Below are 9,071 nucleotides of genomic sequence, written 5' to 3'. Positions count from 1 at the left end.
TTGATTAGATAATACTATTGACTTTTATTAGGGAGCTTGTAGAGAGTCAACAGTATTAGAAACTGTAAGAAAATCACGGCGCCCCACGTTTTTCATCGCTTATAGTAGAGTAATCGCTTGCATTATTGTGATGTATAGTATTTATTTTCTACTTTTTAGTTCAATCAGAAAACGTGGGTTTTTTAAAACTTTTTTAATGATTATTATTTTCTACTTTTTAGTCTTTGTTTGTTTGTTTGCATTAAAATCTTGCTATCGATTTTATCTTTTCACTTTTTTTTGGGTAAACGAAGACAACTCGTAAAAAGACAACTCGCATAAAGACAACTCGTAAAAAGACAGCTCGTAAAAAAACACGTTGTGTGAATAGAACACATAGATTTGAACCCGTGTCGAGTGGGATAGCAATCGTGTGCCCAACCACTCGACCATATCGTCTCCACTATACCGGCCACCAGTTGTTACGGTTGTTTGTACACAAATTACAGTTACTGGGTTATGTCTCTTTTCCCCCACGTTTTTACTACAACGAGCCGACCCGCGGCGTATCATACGCCGCTATTTAGTTGATTTATTGTCTACTTTTCAGAAATTAATAATTTGTGAATTCGACAGTACCAATGCTGCCACTGAAAATATTTGCTTTAAAACACTAACCCCCCTCCTTTCCCATAACTCCGACCCTACACCCCCCCTCCCCCCCCCCCCCGTGAAAGCAGCCTCCTCTTAGTTACCTCCTGTAAGTTTAAAGTCGGTTCAAACTAAATTATCTGCCCCTAATAGCCGTCACTAAACCTGGCTGTACGGTTTGTAAACATTAACGTGACCACAGCTCAGCAGACCATGTGGGGGTGGGGTAGGGTGGTAGTGATAGTGATAGAGAGAAAGAGAGGGGACTGTAAGGAGGCGCTTGCAGCTTGTTTTCTAATGGCTCGCAGAGGAGAATTATATATATAGATTATATAGCGGTCTAAAATGCTCAATAAAATGTTTCCATGGATCAATTTAGTAATAATAACAATTGAATATTCTAATGTCATCCAAAACAAAGATTCCCTGAAAATTTCAGCGCGCTAGCTAACTGGGAAGTGCCAGAAATTTCGATCGCAAGATTTGATTGGAAAGACAAACAAACAGAGACGAAAGCAAGTTAAAGAAAACGTGGGAAAAAGGAATTGCGCACCGATTGAACGATAAACAATTTGTGTATAATAGTGCGGAATATTATTAGTACTTTGTAAATTCACATGCGTTATTTGAGAAATCGGAAATTGCGTAAATTACTACTTCCAGTCAACGGAAATTACTCAAAATTGGACAGAAGGCAGAGAATTAGATCTATCTGAAACAGTACTCCAGTTATAGGCTTTTGAAATACCAAAAGTAGAATAAGTTCCACTTCTTGTTATCGAAAATCGCCGAAAAGTTGTTTGCACGACTACAATACTGCCTCTATACTGCCTCTATACTGCCTCTATACTGCCTCTATACTGCCTCTTTACTCCGTATACGAGAAAGTAAAAAAGCAAATATTTCTCATTGGACCATTTGGGTTAGTCCATTTGATCTCAACCTACAGGGGATATCAGGCAAATTTGCTAACCTCACTAGACGGCCAGTTGTTATGCCCCACTAGACGGCCAGTTGTTATGCCCCACTAGACGGCCAGTTGTTATGCCCCACTAGACGGCCAGTTGTTATGCCCCACTAGACGGCCAGTTGTTATGCCCCACTAGACGGCCAGTTCTTATGCCCCACTAGACGGCCAGTTGTTATGCCCCACTACACGGCCAGTTGTTATGCCCCACTAGACGGCCAGTTGCTATGCCCCACTAGACGGCCAGTTGTTATGCCCCACGAGACGGCCAGTTGTTATGCCCCACTAGACGGCCAGTTGTTATGCCCCACTACACGGCCAGTTGTTAAGCCCCAGTAGACGGCCAATTGTTATGCCCCACTAGACGGCCAGTTGTTATGCCCCACTAGACGGCCAGTTCTTATGCCCCACTAGACGGCCAGTTGTTATGCCCCACTACACGGCCAGTTGTTATGCCCCACTAGACGGCCAGTTGCTATGCCCCACTAGACAGCCAGTTGTTATGCCCCACTAGACGGCCAGTTGTTATGTCCCAGTAGACGGCCAATTGTTATGCCCCACTACACGGCCAGTTGTTATGCCCCACTAGACGGTCAGTTGTTATGCCCCAGTAGACGGCCAGTTGTTATGCCCCACTAGACGGCCAGTTGTTATGCCCCACTAGACGGCCAGTTGTTATGCCCCAGTAGACGGCCAGTTGTTATGCCCCACTAGACGGCCAGTTGTTATGCCCCACTAGACGGCCAGTTGTTATGCCCCATTAGACGGTCAGTTGTTATGCCCCATTAGACGGCCAGTTGTTATGCCCCAGTAGACGGTCAATTGTTATGCCCCAATAGACGGCCAGTTGTTATGCCCCACTAGACGGCCAGTTGTAATGCCCCACTGGACGGCCAGTTGTTATGCCCCACTAGACGGCCAGTTGTTATGCCTCACTAGACGGTCAGTTGTTATGCCCCATTAGACGGCCAGTTGTTATGCACCACTAGACGGCCAGTTGTTATGCCCCAGTAGACGGCCAGTTGTTATGCCCCACTAGACGGCCAGTTGTTATGCCTCACTAGACGGTCAGTTGTTATGCCCCATTAGACGGCCAGTTGTTATGCACCACTAGACGGCCAGTTGTTATGCCCCAGTAGACGGTCAATTGTTATGCCCCAATAGACGGCCAGTTGTTATGCCCCAGTAGACGGCCAGTTGTTATGCCCCAGTAGACGGCCAGTTGTTATGCCCCAGTAGACGGCCAGTTGTTATGCCCCAGTAGACGGCCAGTTGTTATGCCCCAGTAGACGGCCAGTTGTTATGCCCCAGTAGACGGCCAGTTGTTATGCCCCAGTAGACGGCCAGTTGTTATGCCCCAGTAGACGGCCAGTTGTTATGCCCCAGTAGACGGCCAGTTGTTATGCCCCACTAGACGGCCAGTTGTTATGCCCCAGTAGACGGCCAGTTGTTATGCCCCAGTAGACGGCCAGTTGTTATGCCCCAGTAGACGGCCAGTTGTTATGCCCCAGTAGACGGCTTGTTTGCTTCACCTCGTCCATCCGTCGACACTGGAGCAGAAATTATTTATGAAGAAGGGGAGAGAGCTGGGTCCAGGCGAGGGATGTTTACAGGAGTTAGCCCGGTGTGGGGAGCTGGTTGCTTCCCCTGCGATGGTGAGAGTCTGCCTAAGTGTCGTGGTTTACATCAGCGCGCGCACACGTGTTTTGAATATCGTCTGCTTGTGGGTTGTGTCTGTTTCTTACGTCCCAACCCTAAACCTAGTCTGACGTCACAAACACGTACAAAAAAAAGCGTATTTTGGTAACAAAATTTCTTTCTGTTTGCCTTCTCGGTTTGATCCTATTTTCTGGCAATCGGCGGTGTTTGTTTGGCCAGGAGTTATCTTTCCCTGGGCGCTGTGTGTTGACATGTAGCGAACATATTGTGTGGAGTGTTTTGCTGGGCCGGCGTCTACATACACCGTCACACACACCAGTTTTATCCACACGACTATATAGGCAGGTAAACATAGACATTATGTTGCCGTTTCACGTAGATATTGACATTTTGTTGACATTTCAATAAAAACGACAAAAATATTGTCAACTTTCAGATGTACGTGTAATTAAAGAGTGAGTGGAGTAACTAAATGGACATGTGGGCTACATAGACATGTGGGCTACATGGTCAGGTGGGCTGGCTATATGGTCAGGTGGGCTGGCTATATGGTCAGGTGGGCTACATGGACAGGTGGGCTACATGGTCAGGTGGGCTGGCTATATGGTCAGGTGGGCTACATAGACAGGTGGGCTACATGGACAGGTGGGCTACATAGACAGGTGGGCTACATGGACAGGTGGGCTACATGGTCAGGTGGGCTGGCTATATGGTCAGGTGGGCTGGCTATATGGTCAGGTGGGCTGGCTATATGGTCAGGTGGGCTATATGGACAGGTGGGCTACATGGTCAGGTGGGCTGGCTATATGGTCAGGTGGGCTGGCTATATGGTCAGGTGGGCTGGCTATATGGTCAGGTGGGCTGGCTATATGGTCAGGTGGGCTGGCTATATGGTCAGGTGGGCTGGCTATATGGTCAGGTGGGCTACATGGACATGTGGGCTGGCTATATGGACAGGTGGGCTGGCTATATGGTCAGGTGGGCTGGTTATATGGTCAGGTGGGCTGGCTATATGGTCAGGTGGGCTACATAGACAGGTGGGCTACATAGACAGGTGGGCTACATGGACAGGTGGGCTACATGGACAGGTGGGCTGGCTATAGGGTCAGGTGGGCTGGTTATATGGTCAGGTGGGCTGGCTATATGGTCAGGTGGGCTACATGGACATGTGGGCTACATGGACAGGTGGGCTGGCTATAGGGTCAGGTGGGCTGGTTATATGGTCAGGTGGGCTGGCTATATGGTCAGGTGGGCTACATAGACAGGTGGGCTACATGGACAGGTGGGCTACATGGACAGGTGGGCTGGCTATAGGGTCAGGTGGGCTACATGGACATGTGGGCTACATGGACAGGTGGGCTGGCTATAGGGTCAGGTGGGCTGGTTATATGGTCAGGTGGGCTGGCTATATGGTCAGGTGGGCTACATGGACATGTGGGCTACATGGACAGGTGGGCTGGCTATAGGGTCAGGTGGGCTGGCTATATGGTCAGGTGGGCTGGCTATATGGTCAGGTGGGCTGGCTATATGGTCAGGTGGGCTGGCTATAGGGTCAGGTGGGCTGGCTATATGGTCAGGTGGGCTGGCTATATGGTCAGGTGGGCTGGCTATATGGTCAGGTGGGCTGGCTATATGGTCAGGTGGGCTGGCTATAGGGTCAGGTGGGCTGGCTATATGGTCAGGTGGGCTGGCTATATGGTCAGGTGGGCTACATGGACATGTGGGCTGGCTATATGGACAGGTGGGCTGGCTATATGGTCAGGTGGGCTGGTTATATGGTCAGGTGGGCTGGCTATATGGTCAGGTGGGCTACATGGACATGTGGGCTGGCTATATGGACAGGTGGGCTGGCTATATGGACAGGTGGGCTGGTTATATGGTCAGGTGGGCTGTCTCTTTGGTCAGGTGGGCTGGCTATTTGGTCAGGTGGGCTACATAGACAGGTGGGCTACATGGTCAGGTGGGCTATATGGTCAGGTGGGCTGGCTATATGGTCAGGTGGGCTGGCTATATGGTCAGGTGGGCTGGTTATATGGTCAGGTGGGCTGTCTATTTGGTCAGGTGGGCTGGCTATTTGGTCAGGTGGGCTACATAGACAGGTGGGCTGTCTATATGGTCAGGTGGGCTGGTTATATGGACAGGTGGGCTACATGGACAGGTGGGCTACATAGACAGGTGGGCTACATGGACAGGTGGGCTACATAGACAGGTGGGCTGGCTCTATGGTCAGGTGGGCTGGTTATATGGACAGGTGGGCTACATGGACAGGTGGGCTACATAGACAGGTGGGCTACATGGACAGGTGGGCTGGCTATAAGGTCAGGTGGGCTGGCTATATGGTCAGTTGGGCTGGCTATATGGTCAGGTGGGCTGGCTACATGGTCAGGTGGGCTGTCTATATGGTCAGGTGGGCTGGCTATAGGGTCAGGTGGGCTACATGGTCAGGTGGGCTACATGGACAGGTGGGCTACATGGACAGGTGGGCTACATGGACAGGTGGGCTACATGGACAGGTGGGCTGGCTATAAGGTCAGGTGGGCTGGCTATATGGTCAGTTGGGCTGGCTATAGGGTCAGGTGGGCTACATGGACAGGTGGGCTACATGGACAGGTGGGCTACATGGTCAGGTGGGCTGGCTATAGGGTCAGGTGGGCTACATGGACAGGTGGGCTACATGGACAGGTGGGCTACATGGTCAGGTGGGCTGGCTATATGGTCAGGTGGGCTGGCTATATGGTCAGGTGGGCTGGCTATATGGTCAGGTGGGCTGGCTATATGGTCAGGTGGGCTGGCTATAGGGTCAGGTGGGCTACATGGACAGGTGGGCTACATGGACAGGTGGGCTACATGGACAGGTGGGCTACATGGACAGGTGGGCTGGCTATAGGGTCAGGTGGGCTACATGGACAGGTGGGCTACATGGACAGGTGGGCTACATGGACAGGTGGGCTACATGGACAGGTGGGCTGGCTATAAGGTCAGGTGGGCTGGCTATATGGTCAGTTGGGCTGGCTATATGTTCAGGTGGGCTGGCTATATGGTCAGGTGGGCTACATGGTCAGGTGGGCTACATGGACAGGTGGGCTACATGGACAGGTGGGCTACATGGACAGGTGGGCTACATGGACAGGTGGGCTGGCTATAAGGTCAGGTGGGCTGGCTATAGGGTCAGGTGGGCTGGCTATAAGGTCAGGTGGGCTGGCTATATGGTCAGTTGGGCTGGCTATATGGTCAGGTGGGCTGGCTATAAGGTCAGGTGGGCTACATGGTCAGGTGGGCTATATGGTCAGGTGGGCTGGCTATATGGTCAGGTGGGCTGGCTATATGGTCAGGTGGGCTGGCTATATGGTCAGGTGGGCTGGCTATATGGTCAGGTGGGCTACATGGTCAGGTGGGCTACATGGTCAGGTGGGCTGGCTATATGGTCAGGTGGGCTGGCTATAAGGTCAGGTGGGCTACATGGTCAGGTGGGCTATATGGTCAGGTGGGCTGGCTATATGGTCAGGTGGGCTGGCTATATGGTCAGGTGGGCTGGCTATAGGATCAGGTGGGCTACATGGACAGGTGGGCTACATGGACAGGTGGGCTACATGGTCAGGTGGGCTGGCTATAGGGTCAGGTGGGCTACATGGACAGGTGGGCTACATGGACAGGTGGGCTACATGGTCAGGTGGGCTGGCTATATGGTCAGGTGGGCTGGCTATATGGTCAGGTGGGCTGGCTATATGGTCAGGTGGGCTGGCTATATGGTCAGGTGGGCTGGCTATAGGGTCAGGTGGGCTACATGGACAGGTGGGCTGGCTATAGGGTCAGGTGGGCTACATAGACAGGTGGGCTACATGGACAGGTGGGCTACATGGTCAGGTGGGCTGGCTATATGGTCAGGTGGGCTGGCTATATGGTCAGGTGGGCTGGCTATATGGTCAGGTGGGCTGGCTATAGGGTCAGGTGGGCTACATGGACAGGTGGGCTGGCTATAAGGTCAGGTGGGCTGGCTATAGGGTCAGTTGGGCTGGCTATATGGTCAGGTGGGCTACATGGACAGGTGGGCTACATGGTCAGGTGGGCTACATGGTCAGGTGGGCTGGCTATATGGTCAGGTGGGCTGGCTACATGGACAGGTGGGCTACATGGTCAGGTGGGCTGGCTATATGGTCAGGTGGGCTACATGGTCAGGTGGGCTGGCTATATGGTCAGGTGGGCTACATGGACAGGTGGGCTGGCTATAAGGTCAGGTGGGCTACATGGACAGGTGGGCTGGCTATAGGGTCAGGTGGGCTATATGGACATGTGGGCTGGCTATATGGTCAGGTGGGCTGGCTATATGGTCAGGTGGGCTGGTTATATGGTCAGGTGGGCTACATGGACAGGTGGGCTGGCTCTATGGTCAGGTGGGCTGGCTACATGGTCAGGTGGGCTGGCTATATGGTCAGGTGGGCTACATGGACAGGTGGGCTGGCTACATGGTCAGGTGGGCTGGCTATATGGTCAGGTGGGCTACATGGACAGGTGGGCTATATGGACAGGTGGGCTGGCTATATGGTCAGGTGGGCTGGCTATATGGTCAGGTGGGCTGGCTATATGGTCAGGTGGGCTATATGGACAGGTGGGCTACATGGTCAGGTGGGCTGGCTATATGGTCAGGTGGGCTGGCTATATGGTCAGGTGGGCTACATGGACAGGTGGGCTGGCTCTATGGTCAGGTGGGCTGGCTATATGGTCAGGTGGGCTACATGGACAGGTGGGCTATATGGACAGGTGGGCTGGCTATATGGTCAGGTGGGCTGGCTACATGGTCAGGTGGGCTGGCTATATGGTCAGTTGGGCTGGCTATATGGTCAGGTGGGCTGGCTACATGGTCAGGTGGGCTGGCTATATGGTCAGGTGGGCTGGCTACATGGTCAGGTGGGCTGGCTATATGGTCAGGTGGGCTACATGGACAGGTGGGCTATATGGACAGGTGGGCTGGCTATATGGTCAGGTGGGCTGGTTATATGGTCAGGTGGGCTGGCTATATGGTCAGGTGGGCTGGCTATATGGTCAGGTGGGCTACATGGACAGGTGGGCTGGCTCTATGGTCAGGTGGGCTGGCTATATGGTCAGGTGGGCTACATGGACAGGTGGGCTATATGGACAGGTGGGCTGGCTATATGGTCAGGTGGGCTGGCTATATGGTCAGGTGGGCTGGCTATATGGTCAGGTGGGCTGGCTATATGGTCAGGTGGGCTACATGGACAGGTGGGCTATATGGACAGGTGGGCTGGCTATATGGTCAGGTGGGCTGGCTATATGGTCAGGTGGGCTGGCTATATTGTCAGGTGGGCTGGCTATATGGTCAGGTGGGCTACATGGACAGGTGGGCTATATGGACAGGTGGGCTGGCTACATGGTCAGGTGGGCTGGCTATATGGTCAGGTGGGCTGGCTATATGGTCTGATGGGCCCCATAGCTATATGCTCTACGCGTGCCCCCGTCTGTTAAATAAAAAGGACAATCAGTTACCCTACCTTAGGGCATGTGAAATCTGTGTGTGTATGTGTGAGGGGGGGGGGGGGCGTTGACGTCACAAGAGACGGTTCTCCACTGTTGGACACGCCCATCACGTGATTTACCTGAGCCTCCTGTTGACCACGTCCTATTCATCTGCTTCCGTGACGTCACCTGTTTGTTGACCGGAAGTCAAGGAAAAGGTTGGCCGTGACGTCATCACATTGTGCGCTAGTCTTCTTTCAGACAAGATGTTGACCTCATGACAATGTTGACCTCATGACAATTCTCCTGAAATCTATCTTCAGATGCTCTTGTCATGTAGTCC

The sequence above is a fragment of the Physella acuta genome, unplaced genomic scaffold (assembly GCF_028476545.2).
Source record: "Physella acuta isolate Inbredline_101_S28 unplaced genomic scaffold, ASM2847654v3 ptg000740l, whole genome shotgun sequence".
Lineage (NCBI taxonomy): Eukaryota > Metazoa > Mollusca > Gastropoda > Physidae > Physella > Physella acuta.
The sequence above is the reverse complement of the archived record's forward strand: the minus strand, read 5'-3'. Positions refer to the sequence as shown.